Raw genomic sequence first — 16,937 nt, forward strand, 5'->3', positions numbered from 1 at the left:
ACTTGTTAATTGAATTAGGTAAAAATAAGAAGAATTCATACTTGGCATTAGGGAATAATAGGAAGGATAGTTGATGAGATTGAATATCCTAATTATTTCTCAGTGATTGAATTAAGAGTTTTTACTATTAGTTATTATGCTATTTAATTGTCGATTATTATTTCTGCACTTTATCGGTTCTTTTGCTGTATTTTACAAAAATCAAGAAGTTTTAATTCATCAAATAGAACAAGAGATTAATTGACTGGTAATTGATAATTCAGTCCTTGAGGACGATACTTGGTTTTACCATTTTATTACAAGTTCGCGACTGTGTGCACTTGCATAGCAAAAATTATCGCAACAAGTTTTTGGCGCCGTTGCCAGGGACTGAAAATTATCAATATCAGTCTAATTAATTTTTATTCTAATTTGATTTTAATTTCTCTCGTTTCTAATCTGTTTAGTTGCTTAATTTGTCTATCTCAGGTGAATTTTGGTATATGCGTGGCAGAAAAGGAAAAGCCACACTTGTTCCTCTGAATCCCGAGATCGAAAAGTCTTGCAATCAAATCAGAAAGAATAAGAGAGAGACCCAGAATTCTGTGAAGATGGCACAGAATGATGGGGATGGTAGGAATGCTCTAAATCCAGGAGTTGTCCAAGGGGTTCAGGCTCAGACCAACGCTGAGAGGAGTCTGAGAGATTATGTGCTACCCACTCTGACGGGAGTACAAAATAGTATACGCCCACCAGCTGTAGAGGCCAACAACTTCGAAATCAAGCCTGCTATTTTACAAATGGTGCAGTCCTCTGTGCAATTCAATGGGTTGCCCTCTGAAGATCCTCACACCCATTTGTCCAACTTCCTGGAATTGTGTGGAACCTTCAAATATAATGGGGTGAGTGATGACGCAATCAAGCTTAGGCTCTTCCCATTTTCTCTAAGGGACAGAGCTAAAAGTTGGCTGAATTCTCTGCAGCCAAACTCCATTGTCACTTGGCAAGATCTGGCTCAGAAATTTTTATCCAAATTTTTCCCTCCGTCAAAGGCTGCTAAATTGAGGGGAGAGATAAATAACTTTTGCCAGAATGACGGAGAGTCACTGTATGAATCTTGGGAACGGTTTAAGGAACTCCTGAGAAGATGTCCTCATCATGGCATAGAACAGTGGATGCTAGTACAGAATTTCTACAATGGTTTATGTCCGACAACCAGAACCATTATTGATGCTGCAGCGGGTGGCACTTTTATGAGCAAGAGCGCAGCTGGTGCTTATGAACTGCTGGAGGACATGGCTACAAACAACCATCAGTGGTCTGAGGAAAGATCATCAGGAGTCAGAAAGGTAGCTGGGGTGCATGAGCTAGATGCAATCACTGCCTTAACAGCGCAAGTAGCCTCTTTGACCAAGCAGTTGCAACAGAGTAGTGTGTCTGCTAATGCGGTTCAGATGGCAGTGAGATGTGAAATGTGTGGTGGTGCTCATTCTGTCGATCAGTGCCCTATCTGTATGAATAACACCCCCATGGATCATGCTCAAGTTCAGGCGGTGGGAAATTTTTAGAGGCCACTCAATAATCCATTCTCCAACAACTACAATCCTGGGTGGCGAAATCATCCCAATTTTTCGTGGAAGAATAATCAAGGCCAACAACCTCAGTTTCAGGGTCAATTTCAGAATAACATGCCTCAGCCACCTATGAATCAAGCTTCGTCATCAATGCAGCCTAGGCCTCAACAATCAATGCCTCAACCTGAGAGACCTAATGAACTGCAAGCTGCCCTGTTGACTCTTACTAACACTCAGACTCAATTTATGACTGAGACAAGATCCTCCATTCGAAACCTTGAGACACAGGTTGGGCAGTTGGCAAATATGCTCAATAACAGACCCCAGGGAAACTTGCCAAGTAACACTGAGGTCAACCCCAAGGAGCAAGTTCAAGCAATCACTTTGCGGAGTGGGAAGCAAACAGAGCAGCCTAGACCTCCACAGGCAGTGGTTCAGAAAAAAGAGATGGGTGCACAGCCTGATTCAGAAAGGGTTACTGAAGACCATCAGAAGTCAGAACAGAGTCCCCCAGTTGTCATTGAGCAGCCAGTTAGAGTTCCATACCCTCAGAGGCTTAGAAAAACTACCCTTGATAAACAGTTTTCTAAGTTTCTTGATGTTATCTTTAAATTCTGTTGTGATTAGCACTATGACTATGAACTAATTTTCTGTTTAGGATGTTCAATTGAATCACTTGAATTTCTATTATGACCTAATGCAATTTTAATTTCCTCTTCTTCAATCTTCTTCAATTCCTTATAACCTGTTCTTATAGATTGATTATTGATTGGCCATCTTTAGTCATATATATATATGTTTTTAAGTCAAAATCTGAGAAGTGAGATTTAATTATGCTGTGGTTATATTGGACATAATTCTAATTTAGAACGAAAGTATCTGAATTAATTGTGTAACTGTTATTAAGTTATGGAATTTAATGCTACCTTTGTGGTTCAATTTACCATAGAAATATAGGAAATTGTCACCTAGGTTGAGTTTATAATTCATAGAATGATTATAGGCTGCTGTCTCAACTTGTTAATTGAATTAGGTAAAAATAAGAAGAATTCATACTTGGCATTAGGGAATAATAGGAAGGATAGTTGATGAGATTGAATATCCTAATTATTTCTCAGTGATTGAATTAAGAGTTTTTACTATTAGTTATTATGCTATTTAATTGTCGATTATTATTTCTGCACTTTATCGCTTCTTTTGCTGTATTTTACAAAAATCAAGAAGTTTTAATTCATCAAATAGAACAAGAGATTAATTGACTGGTAATTGATAATTCAGTCCTTGAGGACGATACTTGGTTTTACCATTTTATTACAAGTTCGCGACTGTGTGCACTTGCATAGCAAAAATTATCGCAACAGCCACCACGACTAATTCATCAGGGATTACACTTCCCTTAATACCTCAAGTATTCGCCTACTCAGCGCTTAATTCTTTAAGATACCTGATAAACTTTCAGACTGCTATTCCACTTGCAATCAACTGATAATTCCAGGTTCCCACTCTGTTCTTTTCGGTCTCTAAATCCATTCCAAAATTTAAAATAATATAGGGTCTTAATTCAGTATCATCGACGTTTTACCCTGAAACCAGTTCACTTGACCCAACAACATTAACTCAAACAACCGAGTTAAAACTTTTCATGTCCAAACGCCTTACTTAAGGTCTATTGTGGTCTATTCCCACGATACACCACCACATCACCTAACCCCTCAGGGTCCAAAGGAAAACACTAGATTTTGTCACCCGCTCGACCCTCCCGGTACGACGTACCCTAGGAGGTGGAATGATATCCATTCAGAATTCTCATTCATAAACCAAATCTAATTGGATCTTTCATCCATTCCTGGTATCCTAACTTGTACCACCTTAGCAGGGTTCTTCCCTGCTTCAACCAAAGCCGACACTTCGGATTCCATAGCTCAGTGACCCTCACCAGCAAATCATACCTACTAACGTTACGCCAATCTCAGTCGTTGCCTTGTCCACTCCATTACAGTCTATGGCATTATTCCTTGACTGACACACGCCTCTAAGTTAGGACTTTCGCCTCCAATTATATCTCCCCTCTTTCAATCGAGGATTTCAAACACTGATCATCCGTCTGTTACTTTTCACCGCATTTGGGTCTCAACGTTATCTTCTTACTAATACCCAACACTCAAGTACCTTATGCCATGCACAACAGTCGACTTAACGTTCCAAGTGTATCAACCATGATCCATTCAGCCACCTCCCACAAGGTTCAATCCATCCTCGCGTCAATTATTCCTAGGCGTGCCCAAATCGTGATGCACTCCCCCACTTCCATGTCCTTACCATAGATCAGGTCCTTTATGTAATCACTCTTTACTTAACCATAACACACACATATTCCAGCATTACCAGATACTAATCAATTCTTACCTTGTCTTCTGAATTTCTATCTGATTTGACACCACTCAGTCCGTCCAACCTCAAGTTTTTCTGTTCTCCTCATCTCTGATGTAGTTGTCCCCGGAGATACTTATGCAATAGGTGATGCGGTTTGTAACGCCCTACTTCCTTAGAGCCGTTACTAAGTGAGTTTTTAAGACAAAACAGTGTGCAATGAACTCGCTAACCAAGGTTTTGAAACAAAAGTGTAACTAATTAAAAGTTAAGGCTGTAATCTTTGAAAATGCGTCGTTTCATTAAAACTTCTATTATTAAACATTTTGGATCCCAAAATAAGGTTTGAAAACTAATTACATCTTGAAATAATGTTACAGTTGAGAAATCATAAGATCATAGATTATTACAGCCATTTTCGAATAAACCCCCAACCAAAGCAGTCGGGCAGGCCAAACATGTACGCGTCGCTTCATGCTCTCCGTACTCATGGTTGGTTGACTCAGTCATTGCCCTTACCTGCAACACAGAGCACCCGTGAGCCGAAGCCCAGCAAGAAAACTCATGCAGAACATAACATATGCAATGTATACAGTTTATCATAACAGATAATCCACAAATAAACAAGTCAACCATTAGACTAAGCAAACACGGCCATGCCGCCCCAGAACCTTACCAAAGCCCTGGGGTATCGGTTCTCACCGTAAGGATAACTCATGTATCCACCGGGCCCCGCCCTGACTATAGCATCCCATGTGCTAGGTGTTACTTCCGGCCCCGCTGCCGTACCCGGCCTACGCCGTTCTCGGCCCTTGCCGTTCAATTTACTATAATCACACATATAGCATAACACAACAACATTCCAATAAATATTAATTCATTTAAGTCTACACCCTAACATGTAATGCAATATAGGGCCATGCCCGGCAATCATCTCATCATGCAACATGCAATATAGGGCCATGCCCGGCAATCACACTATGGGCCCACGCCCTATCCTACGGGTCTTATAGTTTTCTTACCTGTACTCCGAGCCTCCTGATGCACTAAAGCCGCGAGCACGGTCCTCAAGCACTAGCCTCTCCAATAGCCTAGTCACAACACACATAAAACACTTTTTAATACTAACCAACCCAAAACCATTTCCCGGGACCAATCCCGCACTCTCGGCACCTCTAGTTCCCTAAAACAATACACTGGAACCATCCCCCGAGTCCCTGGGCAAAAGCCCTAAAAACCAGAATTTTGCCTGCCAAAATGGCCTAGGGCCGCGGCGCCAAGCGACCTACCCCTCTCCTGATGCAACCTCGCGCCGCAGCGCCCAAGAACAGGGTCGCGGCGCTCATACGCGAACCCAGATTTCTGGGTTCTCCCATGCGTTTTTCCCGAGCTTCAACCTCTCCAAATCACCCCAAACAAATACCTCAACCCCAAAATCAAATCAAAACCTCATATAAACCATCTAACAACCCATAAACACTAGATTCAAGCTCAAAACACAAACATACCCAACAATCCACCCTTAGATTGCAAAAATCAGCAACTTCAAACTAAAACTTTAAAAACTTAACTCAAGCTTCAAACTTCTCAAATCAAAACATAAATCAAACTTAAATGTGCATAAGTTCCTTACCTTAAGTAGAGAATTCACCCAAAAGCCTCCTCACTTCAGCCCTTCTTCCCTTCCTCTTCTTCTCTTTCACTTGCCCTAGATTTCTTCTCTCCTTCTCTTTCTTCTCTTCCATTTCTATCAATGCTCAAGTGAACATAAGTGCCCAAACCGAACCCCCCTAAATCCTAGCTGAACTTTGTCTATAACCCTTGCCAAAAGACCATTTTACTCTTTCCTACTAATCCTCCTTAGCTAAACCTTAAAGGGCACTTAAGTCTTTACACGTCATTTCAATTCTATCACTTTTACCTTAAAACTTGTTACCCACAGCAGTAACTAATGGTTACCCAGGTTACTAAATCTCCAATAACCATTACCCGCTAAATCTCAGCTTAACCATAAAATTCCCAAAGTACCCCTAGGCTCCTCCCGAGCCGGGTATAAAAATCCCGTTGTGACTCTTAAGTTAACTAGCTCTCTAGGACCGTCTCGGCACGTGCATCACAATAATAACACCACACTCACGTGGTACAATTCACAGAACACAATTATCACATACATGCCCTCAACGGGCTAAAATTACAAATTTACCCCTATCATGCAACCGGGGTCCACATGCGTAATTATTTCACCTAACATGCATACTAACCACGTAGTCATGCATCTCAATGTTCAATTAGTCATATAACATGCTTTAAATCATAACCATGCATTTAACTCATAAAATCACACATAAATCCCATCGTGCCCTCCTGGCACGCTAATCAAGGCCCTTAAGCCTTATTAGCGAATTTGGGTCGTTACACGGTTATCAATCCTGTTACGCTTTCTACTCTTCAGATATTCTTCATCAGCTTCTTCGTGGCTTCAGATCAATTCTCCTTACCTGTCCTTTCTTCTTGTAGTTCTATTCTGAGTACTCCTAACGAAACCCAAACTGATTCTCTGTAGAACCTTACCTACGACTCTGCCTTCTGGGTACAACGTCTTCAGCATAATCATTGCTCACCATTTCCGTCTGGGAGTAATCCGCATGCACTGCTCGTGAGCTTGAAGGGGACCTGTCCATACCGTTCATGCATTCTCTGCCTAAAGAACTTACCTGTGTTGCTATAGCTTGAACCATTCCAGAATCTTTGTTACCAACTCCTCACACCCTACTCGGTGCAAACAAGACAATTCATGAAATGTCTCTATCCTTGGTTTCCAACTGGTAATAACCAGGTCATAGATCAACTCTTGGAGACATCGTCCTTTCTTGTATCAAACATTGTACTTTTCGTTCTAACTCCACGATGCTAACAATCCCCGCAGTATAACACTCTGGCTACTCCAGGGTCAAATTCCTTCGATTGCTTCAACAGACTTTCTGTCAGCCAAAACCACCTTTTACATCATTCTTTATACCAATCCTATCTGTAGTCTCATCTTGAAGTATTCCTGAATCTTTCTTTTCATACCCACATAATTCTCCCACTGGTCAGCCCAGTTTCCACTCAGTCTCATTTACATACTCCAGATGATATCCTCTGCAATCAATCTACCCGAGTTTCAAATTCCTTCTCAATAAGTATTACTATATTGTCAGCCTCTCGAATAGCACCCTTGAGGCTACCTCTCCATGTCCATCTCCCTCTCGGAACATTCTCAACACCGAGTTCTTCCAGTTCGTTACATGACCAAAGCATCAATCAGTCAGTTAAATACTCATCCTCGAGGAATCAGCCTCGAACCTTGAATGTATCGATGCATTCTAGTTCTCCGCTCCCTCACCATGGGGAATCCATCCTAACATCTCGAGTCATTCTATGTAGAAGTCATGCCCTCACCTGACCTCCTCTCAGGTGGCATCCTCTCTCTTATGAGCATACCAAATAACCTCCCCGGTTCATATCACCATTTTGATAGTTACCTTTTCAACCAAGCTTCTTTCCAGCCTCAATTTGAGAATCCGACCTCGCTACGTTCTATCACAAAAGTACCATCTTATCAATCAGACTTTTCCCCTTTCTTGGCGAATCCAGAGTCCACAACACTATCCGGGGTCCCTTCAACTTGATTATTACAATTCTCTCTTTACTAACTCCATCAAAGGAAGCACCGCCCTTGCGGCTCTAGCACTCATGCTCTAATCATCAACCATCAGTTCCTCCAACAACATGGCCCTCTCCGCCATCCACATACAGACGATAAATTCTTACATCAGAGCGGCCCAAATACCTTAGACTATTCCAGATCTCAAATCCTTAAATAGGTCGCCATCAATTCCGGATACATCCGCCAGTAAAAATTCCCGAAATGAATTATCCAATTCACCAAACCCATTGATTTACACTGTTGTTACCCCCAACAGTCCAAACCAAACTTATAAGCCCACCAGTCTCCACGGTTCAAATCATGTCTTTAAAATCTCTTCTAACCATTCATCATCTAGGTTCTTCCCAACCCATTAAGCCAGTACCTCAGCCCGAGTACCATTTCCAGGCATCTCTCTGCCTCAACATTTAATACAACCCTCTAATCAGGATCTCTCATCCTCTTAACCAAGGGTGGAATTAACTCTGCCCGTCTATTGATAAATTCCTTGTCAGTCCGAACTCTCCTCAAAACCCGAGGATAACACCCTTTAAGCCTTTCATTTAATACCCTTTTCTGTCCATACCTCACAGTAAACCAACACCGGTAACCTTACTATTAAAACATCGAAATCAGCTATTTCCCCAGAGAAATCCGCTGTTCTTCTATCCCATCTCAACTAACAAACTCCACAGCTTACTCACACACTAGTGACCCTCTGCTGCTGCTTTCAGGGATAACTGGAGATCTCAACTCCAACATATATCTAGAATCCCCCTTTTTAACCCAATATCAGGTCCACAACCCTTCTAGGAACCAACAACTCGAGTTCATCTGTCAAAGCTGACCAGCTCCTGAACTCTGAGGTTCATACCCTGAACCAACCCACAACTAGATCCAAATATCCACAGGTATAATGCACACACAAGCATATACTAGGTCAAATCCACAATGATAAACATTTAGCTTCCAGATTTTAACATCGCCAAGTATACCCAGGTCTCAACATGCTTCATACAAGAACATAAACAGATATTACATACGAATTCAATTTAAACAATCAACCACATAAACTCAATATGCGAACCATCATGCCAATATTCATCCACATGCATAATAATGTTATTCAGCACGCATTAATCTCAACATGCAACAGTCAAGGGCCCAGCCCCAACAGTATCTCATGCATATATCAACTCATTTCTCATGCTCCATAAAGATAAGCAGGCAAACAGGGCATTCAAACATATGTTCACACATGTCAATCATTCATACCAACCAACCCTGAGTCGAGCTTGTCACTGACAGCGAGCGTACATGTTCGATCGATCTCCAGAACCAATAAACCTTGGCTCGCTCTGATACCAAGTTGTAACGCCCTACTACCTTAGAGCCGTTACTAAGTGAGTTTTAAGACAAAACAGTGCAATGAACTCGCTAACCGAGGTTTTTAAAACAAAAGTGTGACTAATAAAAAGTTAAGGCTGTAATCTTTGAAAATGCGTCGTTTCATTAAAACTTCTAGTATTAAACATTTGGGATCCGAAAATAAGGTTTGAAAACTATTTACTTCTTAAAATAAGTTTACAGTTGACTAGTTATAAAAATCATAGGTTATTACAGCCATTTCTCGTATAAACCCCCAACCAAAGCAGTCGGGTAGGCCAAACATGTACGCGTCGCTTCACGCTCTCCGTACTCATGGTTGGTTGACTCAGTCTTTGCCCTTACCTGCAACACAGAGCACCCGTGAGCCGAAGCCCAGCAAGAAAACTCATGCAGCTCATAACATATGCAAAATATACAGTTAATCATATAAGATAGTCCACAGATAAACAAGTCAACCATTAGACTAAGCAAACACGGCCATGCTGCCCCAGAACCCTTACCAAAGCCTAGGGTCTCGGTCCTCACCGTAAGGATATCACACGTATCCACTGGGTCTTACCCTGACCATAAGCATCCCATGTGCTAAGTGTTATTACCGGCCCCACTGCCTTTCTCGGCTCCGCGCCGTATCATTCCACTATAACCACATATAGTATGACTCAAACAACATTCAAACAAATATCAATTCATTTAAGTCTACACCCTAACATGTAATGCAAAATATAGGGCCGTGCCCTGCAATCATCTCATCATGCAATATAGGGTCGTGCCCCGCAATCACACTATGGGCCCATGCCCTATCCTACGGGTGTTATAGTTTTCTTACCTGCATCCCGAGCTTCACAATGTACCAAAGTCACGAGCACGGTCCTCTAGCACGAGCCTCTCCAATAGCCTAGTCACAACACACATAAAACATCCTTTAATACTAATCAATTCAAAACCACTTCTCGGGACCAATCCCACACTCTCGGGACTCCCAAATTCCTAAAACAATTCATCGAAAACATCCCCCGAACCCCCGGAGCAAAGGCTCAAAATCGCAAAATTTCCCATCCTGAAAAAGGCGTAGCGCCGCGGCGCTACCCGCAAGGGCCGCGGCGCCCAGAGAAGTCAGAGAGCTCCCTTACTGCAAATAGCCTCGCGCCGCGGCGCCCAAGAACAGGGTCGCGGCGCTCCTTCGCGAACCCAGAAAAACTGGGTTTTTTCCTCTGCATTTCATCATCCAAAACACTCCCAAATCATCCCAAGCAGGTACCCAAGCCCCGAAATCAATTCAAAACCTCAAATGAACCACCCAACAACCCATAAACACTAGCATCAAGATCAAAACATAATCACACTCAAAATCCACCCTTTGATTTCTAATTTCAGCAAACTCAAACAAAACTTAAAACTTAACTCAAGCATTTAAATTCCTCAAATCAAAATTAGAAACAAACCTAAAGATTGCATAAAATCCTTACCTCAAGAGAGAATTCAACCTTTAAGCTTTCCTTGATTCTCCCCCTAAATCCTTCAAGTTTCAGCTCCCTTCTTCTCTTCTTCCTCTTCTTGCCCTAACTTTTCTTCTTCTAGTTTTTCTTCTCTTTATTTTTTTTAACAAAACCAAACAATGACAAGCCTAAACCGAGTACCCCATATAACCCAGCTGCAATTTGTCTAAACCCCTTGCCAAATGACCATTTTACCCCTTCATCAAAACCCTTTGCTAACTAAACCTCAAGGGCACTCTAGTCCTTCCACTTATATTTCAATTCTACCATTTTCCAACTAAACTTGTTACTCACAGCAGTAACTAATGGTTACCCAGGTTACTCAATCACCAATAACCATTACCCGCTAAATCTCAATTTAACCATAACAATTCCCAAGGTACCCCTAGGCTCCTCCCGAGCCGGGTATAAAATCCCGTTGTGACTTTTGAGTAAACTAGCTCTCTAGGACCGTCTCGGCACGTGCATCACAATAATAACACCACACACACGTGGTACAATTCACATAATACAATTATCACATATCAATGCAGTTATGCCCAACATGGCCAAAAATTACAGTTATGCCCTTCTAACACGATCCGGGCCTACATGCATACTAATATACATAGTCATGCATCTCAAATAAACAAATAGTCATATAACATGCTTTAAATCATAATCATGCATTTAACGAATCAAAGTCACACATAAATCCCAGCATGCCCTCCTGGCACGCTAATCAAGGCCCTTAAGCCTTATTAGCGAGTTTGGGTCGTTACACAATCCCTGTCCTGATCCACTCCTCGACCATGGCGATCGAACAGCTGGCTATGTACATTCAACCCCGTAGCTCTCCACCTCAGAATTAGTCCAGCTTGCCCTTTCCTTTACCTGCACCACGTAGCACCCGTGAGCCAAGGCCCAGCAAGAAAACACAACAGAATAGCATAAGCAATAAACAGAAAAACCCACATCTCACATTAAATCACAAGTTCTCAAACATATAATCATTCAGCATGACCAAGTATTCGACATACTAAGCATATCAATTCTTATCGCATATCACTGTACAAATGATAACTAGGGCTAGCGCTCTTAGGCTGCTCCCTCCGTTATCCCACTGACTCCTTGATTAAGCCGAGCTCAGTGAATATTCTCATCTACCAGTGGCCAAGCTGCGCCCTGTGCACAAATACTATGTACGGCACCCTTAGGCCGCTTTACATGTCCCATGGCATAATACCATCATTGACACGATACAATTCTTGGGAGCACTTAGTCCCATCACAAACATATAATCGGGTGTAGTTTTCTTATCTTCAATCTGTGCGGTTATAGAATTACGAGCAACGACCCTCAAGCACGATTCGTTCCCGAGCCTAAGCCTTTATTACCTAGTCACAACCAAAGTATAGGGTTTCATAAATACTCAAATATAGGTTCCAGTTATAAAACTAACTCCGGAGATATCAAATTCCACCAAGCACGGTGGTGAAACCAAACCCGAGCACACTAGATCACTCCCCCATGCTTAAAACCCTCAAAATCCCAAGTGTGCAACCAAGGGCTACGACCCCCAAAGCCTAGCCGCAGCCCTTCCCCAAAACAGAGCCTACTCCCTCACTGAACCACACACGTGCCACGGCCCTTGCCTTGGGCGCCGCGGCGCGCCCCCTTGGCCGAGCCCCCTTGGCTTCCTTGCATGCTAGGGCCGCAGCGCTCTAGAACAGAGCCGCGGCCCTCCCCTCCGAACCCAGATTTTACACCATTTCAAAGCTCAAAACCTTACCTTAAACCATCCCAAAACTTCCCAACTCTTAACCAATTAATTCCCAACTTCTTTAGCATGATCCAAACCACCTAATTCCCAAGAAAACACAGCCTAACACACTCCAATCTCTTCCTTTCAATTTCTGAAACCCAAGTGCTAACACACACAAACCAGCCATCAAACTCAATGAAAACCTCTAAACCAGGAGTAGGGACTCACCTTTGTTGTAGTATCACTTTGCCAAGTTGTGACCAAGCTAAGCTCCCAAGTTTCCCCTCTTAATTCTGCCTTAGAACATCACAACTAAACTTGTTTCAGCACTTAATTAATACCCAGCTAAAACTCATAATTCAACCATAGAAAATAGAGTTAGATGCTTACCTTAATCCCTGTTCTAGTGCTTGATAAATCCCTGAGCTAGACCTCCAAATTCTCACCACCAAACTCAGAAATCCCAGCTAATTTCCCTTGGTTTCCTTTGTGTTTTCCTTGAGCGTGAGAGAGAGAAAGAGCCTAAGTACTTAGTTGGTTTATTTTTCTTCTAAAGGCTTCCTTAAGTCTAACTTATCTATTAAGTTAATCCCGAGGCTCGGGCTGCCGGAACCGTCCCTGAGGCCAAAATGGTAAAATCCCCCAATATTTCCGCCTAGACATTCTAACCTCAAATATATCTCCATATATTTATTTTCATGTCCCGATAACCCAAATCACTACCCGCTATCTAAAAATATCCCCGACTTCTCCAAAGTCATAACTTAAATCCCATCGTGACTTTCCCCGCTATCTGACCCTAGAATCCTCTTGAGTCGTGCTCAACGAACCTGTCTACATAATAATGTGGTTCTCACATATATCACATATCATATTACCACGTAATACAATCAATTATCATATAAACATTATTAAACACATAATTACTCATTAAATATAATTTATTCCAGTAATGCCCTTAAGCCTTATTAGCGAATTTGGGTCGTTACATAGGTTGTCTTTGCAATTAACCTTAGTGTTATATTTTTCCATACTAAAGTCGTCCATGTTAAAGTCCTCACTCTCTATTTTCTAATTTGTATTTATATATGGCCTCACTCTCTTTTTGCTAATTTGCAGGTGTATCGGTGGGGTTCGACCGTGGCAAAGCTCAGCATAGCCGAAGGACTCAACGAAGGTAGACACGGTAGTATGTATCTCTTCTCATTCTGCTTTTGTTTTTTTTCTTTCTCTCTCTTCTCTGGTTTTGTGTTTGGCTCAGGGTTGAGGATGTGTGGAGGTCTCAATCGTGAAGTGGTATTATAGAAGTCTTTAAGGATGGTCTTAGTAAAACCAAGGAGACATATAGGGAGATCGAATCTTTTTTACATCAATTTCTTAATTTATGAATAACCCAGTTGAGATCGAGATATGCCTATCTATATGTGAATACTAGAATATGGTGTAAATGTAAGAATAGGGCAGGAGAAATAACTACTTTTCAATTATACTTCTAAAAGTTTTGCCCTTCGGAAGCCACCATGAAAGGTCACTAATTATTAAATTAGTTTGGGTAGAGAATAAGAATCATCCATTCATGTCCTCAAAGTTTCGATTTCGGAATCATTCTCTGTCTCCATCTATATAATATAAAACATATATTTTTTTTAACTTTGATTCTTTCTTTTGATTTTGGTAATGATCATTCATATAGAGATTATATATAAGTAAATATACATTCAAATTCCTAGTGTGTAATTGGATAATTTATATTTAGATTTATGGTTGTATTTATTGATTCGTATGACTTGGTTAAATTTGTTATATGAAGAGTAATGGCATTCTAAGGAATTTGTGCGTTTTGGGTCTTTTTGTTATCATTGAAAAATAAAGATTTCTTTATTGATTCTTTATCCTCAATAGAAAAAGAATAAAGAAATCAGTTAAATGATATTTATTATTTTTTTTTTGCAATTAAAATATTTTTTATTCATTTACTTTTTCTGCGATTTTGATTTATTGGTTTGATTGAATTTTTAATGCTTGCTTGATATGAATTGACTTGAGTCCTTAATTTGGAATGTCATTTTGTTGCATCTATATCTAAATCATATTGATTATGTGATTTATTTTGACTTTTATGCTTTTAGAATATAAACCAATGAATGTGTTTACTCCTATGAGATTATAATACTTATGTTTCTTTACTTTTTCTATTTATTATTATGTTATAAGTTTTGTGTCAATCTGAGTTGCTTTGTTATGTGCCAAACTTATTTAGGCTTTGTCATGTGTCAAGTTTTAGCCTTGCTATTTGCTATGCTATATGTTATTTTTGTATGTTAAGTTACTATCTTATTTCTTACCTTCTAGCCGATAGAATGTTTAAATCATATTATTTTCAATTTACATTTTTTAAGCACAGGATGTATATGTTGTTGCTTGTATTTAGGAAATTTTATCCTAAGGTTTATCTACAAGTTGATGAAAGATTTGGGCAATATTTGATGAACATAGGTATTGGTGCTCTCTAAATTGCATTCATTTGGAAGACTTATCCCCCTTTTTTTTTTCTTTCTCTCTTTTCCTTTTGCTCAGTCTTTATAAGGCTCCATATTTCATGAATTAATCTAATGGAACTTTCTTATGAATTAATCCTTCATTTCATGAATGAACAAGAAATTGCATCTATTTATTGATTTATACTTGTGTTAGTGATGCCTCATTCATCATCATATTTCATGCATTATAAAGATGAACCACGTAATTATAGAACAAAGTCTTCTCTTTTTTCAATGCTCATACCTTATTATGACTTTCTTGCTTTCGATATATGGTAAATTTAATTTTTTATTATGCAGATCTGTGTACTTATAGTTATAGGAGCAATGGTGAGACCTACTTTAACCTTCACTCTCCAATTTTATTTCATGGTTATATTATTATGCCTCATTCTATCTACTTCAAGTGGTGTAGGATATATTTTGTCTCTTATGGTGTTAAGATTTTTTTGGCTTCATATTGGTTTAATATAATTTCAAAGTCTTAATAAGTCTTATATAAAATGTACAAGCTCCAATTCACAAGCTTCATTATTATTAGACTAATAAAAAAATTCGAAGTCTTTTTAGAGTTCAAATTATATAGCTTGTTCTAATCAAAGGCTATAATGGATTTAATTTTTAGTACCTGGAAATGATTGTCTTTGAAGATACAGATATTTTGATGATGTATTTTAGTTTTCTATTTGTAATTTCTAGAGTTTGTCTAGATATGTTGTTTAAATTATTTTCTATTTTTTTCTTTCTTATTTTGTTTCTGGTACTAAGATGTGATTAGTTTCCTCTGCTTATAAGGTTTTTCTAATGTTGTTCTGCATTTGTTTGGACCCAAGCATGTGCTTTGTAGTAGGTTAGCTTAAATAGGCTTCATATGCTTTTATGCTTTCTCTTGCTTTTTGAAAGTTAATGTATGTAAAGCAAGTAGTGTATTGTCTAAGTTGTATGATTCTGTGTTGCTGAAATAGATTTTGTGACCCCCTGTGTTTGATGTAGTCACTTGAGCAAAAAAACAAAAACTATATTTTTACCACAAGCATCTTCTAGTTTTGAAGTTATTAAGCATGTATATCTGTTTTGATACATGGTGACCTCCATAGTCTCTTGTTTATGTGCATTTATTTGTTTATGGTAAGATAATGGTTTTGACATCTTATTTTTTTAGTTGCATAAATTATTTTTCATAGATTAAACCTATTTGTTATATTGTATAATTTTCAAGCATATATCCATATGAATTTGTAAGCACACACACACACACACATATATATATATATGAAACAGTTGGAGTGGGAAATAGAGAGAACGAGCTAGAGCAAGAGCGAGAGTTGGAGGATGTTATAGTAGACAATACTCTCCAAGTTTCTTGTTTAAAATCAGATACCACTCAACTTGGCCGAAATGAGTTTCTGAATCAGATTTCTGCAGGCATATCGTACCTACAAAAGTTCAAATATAAAAAACAACACTAAGCTATATCGTAATTAATAATAAGAGAAAATGGTTTCTTTTTTAAAGTAATTTTGTCTACTTTTGATGCAAAGTTGATTGGCTTTATTTGTCTTTGTCATGGAGCATTGAGAGACACCTCCTTTCTTTCTTTTTTTTACTCATTAAATGTGATTTTATGGTTTTAGGAGTTGGAAATGTTAGTAGATATTTTGAAGCATGCTCATGATTTGCTATCAACAAATCTTGAGAGGCATTTTCTTTTAGCTTCAAATTAATAGAACGAGTAGAGGTAGTTTCTCTTAGCTTCAAATTAATAGAACGAGTATTCACACACACACACACAAGGATCTTATTTACTGTTTGGGAAAATATAAGACGCAATTTTTTTTTTTAAATATTGGAGCGTTTATTGTGAGTTTTCTCTTAATCAATTTGTGTCTTTCAGATATGGTCAGAGATGCAAAATGATTTCTTGCCAAACTTTATCCTTTGCAACACTACCCAGTGTTTTATTAGATCATCGAAGGTTCCACATGTTCCTGTGGAACAGCCATCAGTTCCCTATGCAAAGCCTAATTTCAATTGTGGCACTCAACTACTAATATATTTCCCATGCACCACAAGTAATATCAGAGATCAACTTTTATGTTTTTTACTAATAACTAAGTACAATAATGTTTTCCATCATATATTTGATTTCCTTGGATA

General features: G+C 39.4%; 1 non-coding gene across 1 annotated transcript; it reads right to left on the reverse strand.

Annotated features, from left to right (window-relative positions):
* Positions 1 to 1,037: 1,037 nt before the first annotated feature.
* On the reverse strand, positions 1,038 to 1,144 carry LOC133793278 (small nucleolar RNA R71). Its single transcript, XR_009874730.1, has one exon. It is a non-coding gene; the product is annotated as a small nucleolar RNA R71 (small nucleolar RNA).
* Between the last annotated feature and the right edge of the window lie 15,793 nt (positions 1,145 to 16,937).

Source organism: Humulus lupulus, chromosome 7 (assembly GCF_963169125.1).
Source record: "Humulus lupulus chromosome 7, drHumLupu1.1, whole genome shotgun sequence".
NCBI classification, from domain to species: domain Eukaryota; kingdom Viridiplantae; phylum Streptophyta; class Magnoliopsida; order Rosales; family Cannabaceae; genus Humulus; species Humulus lupulus.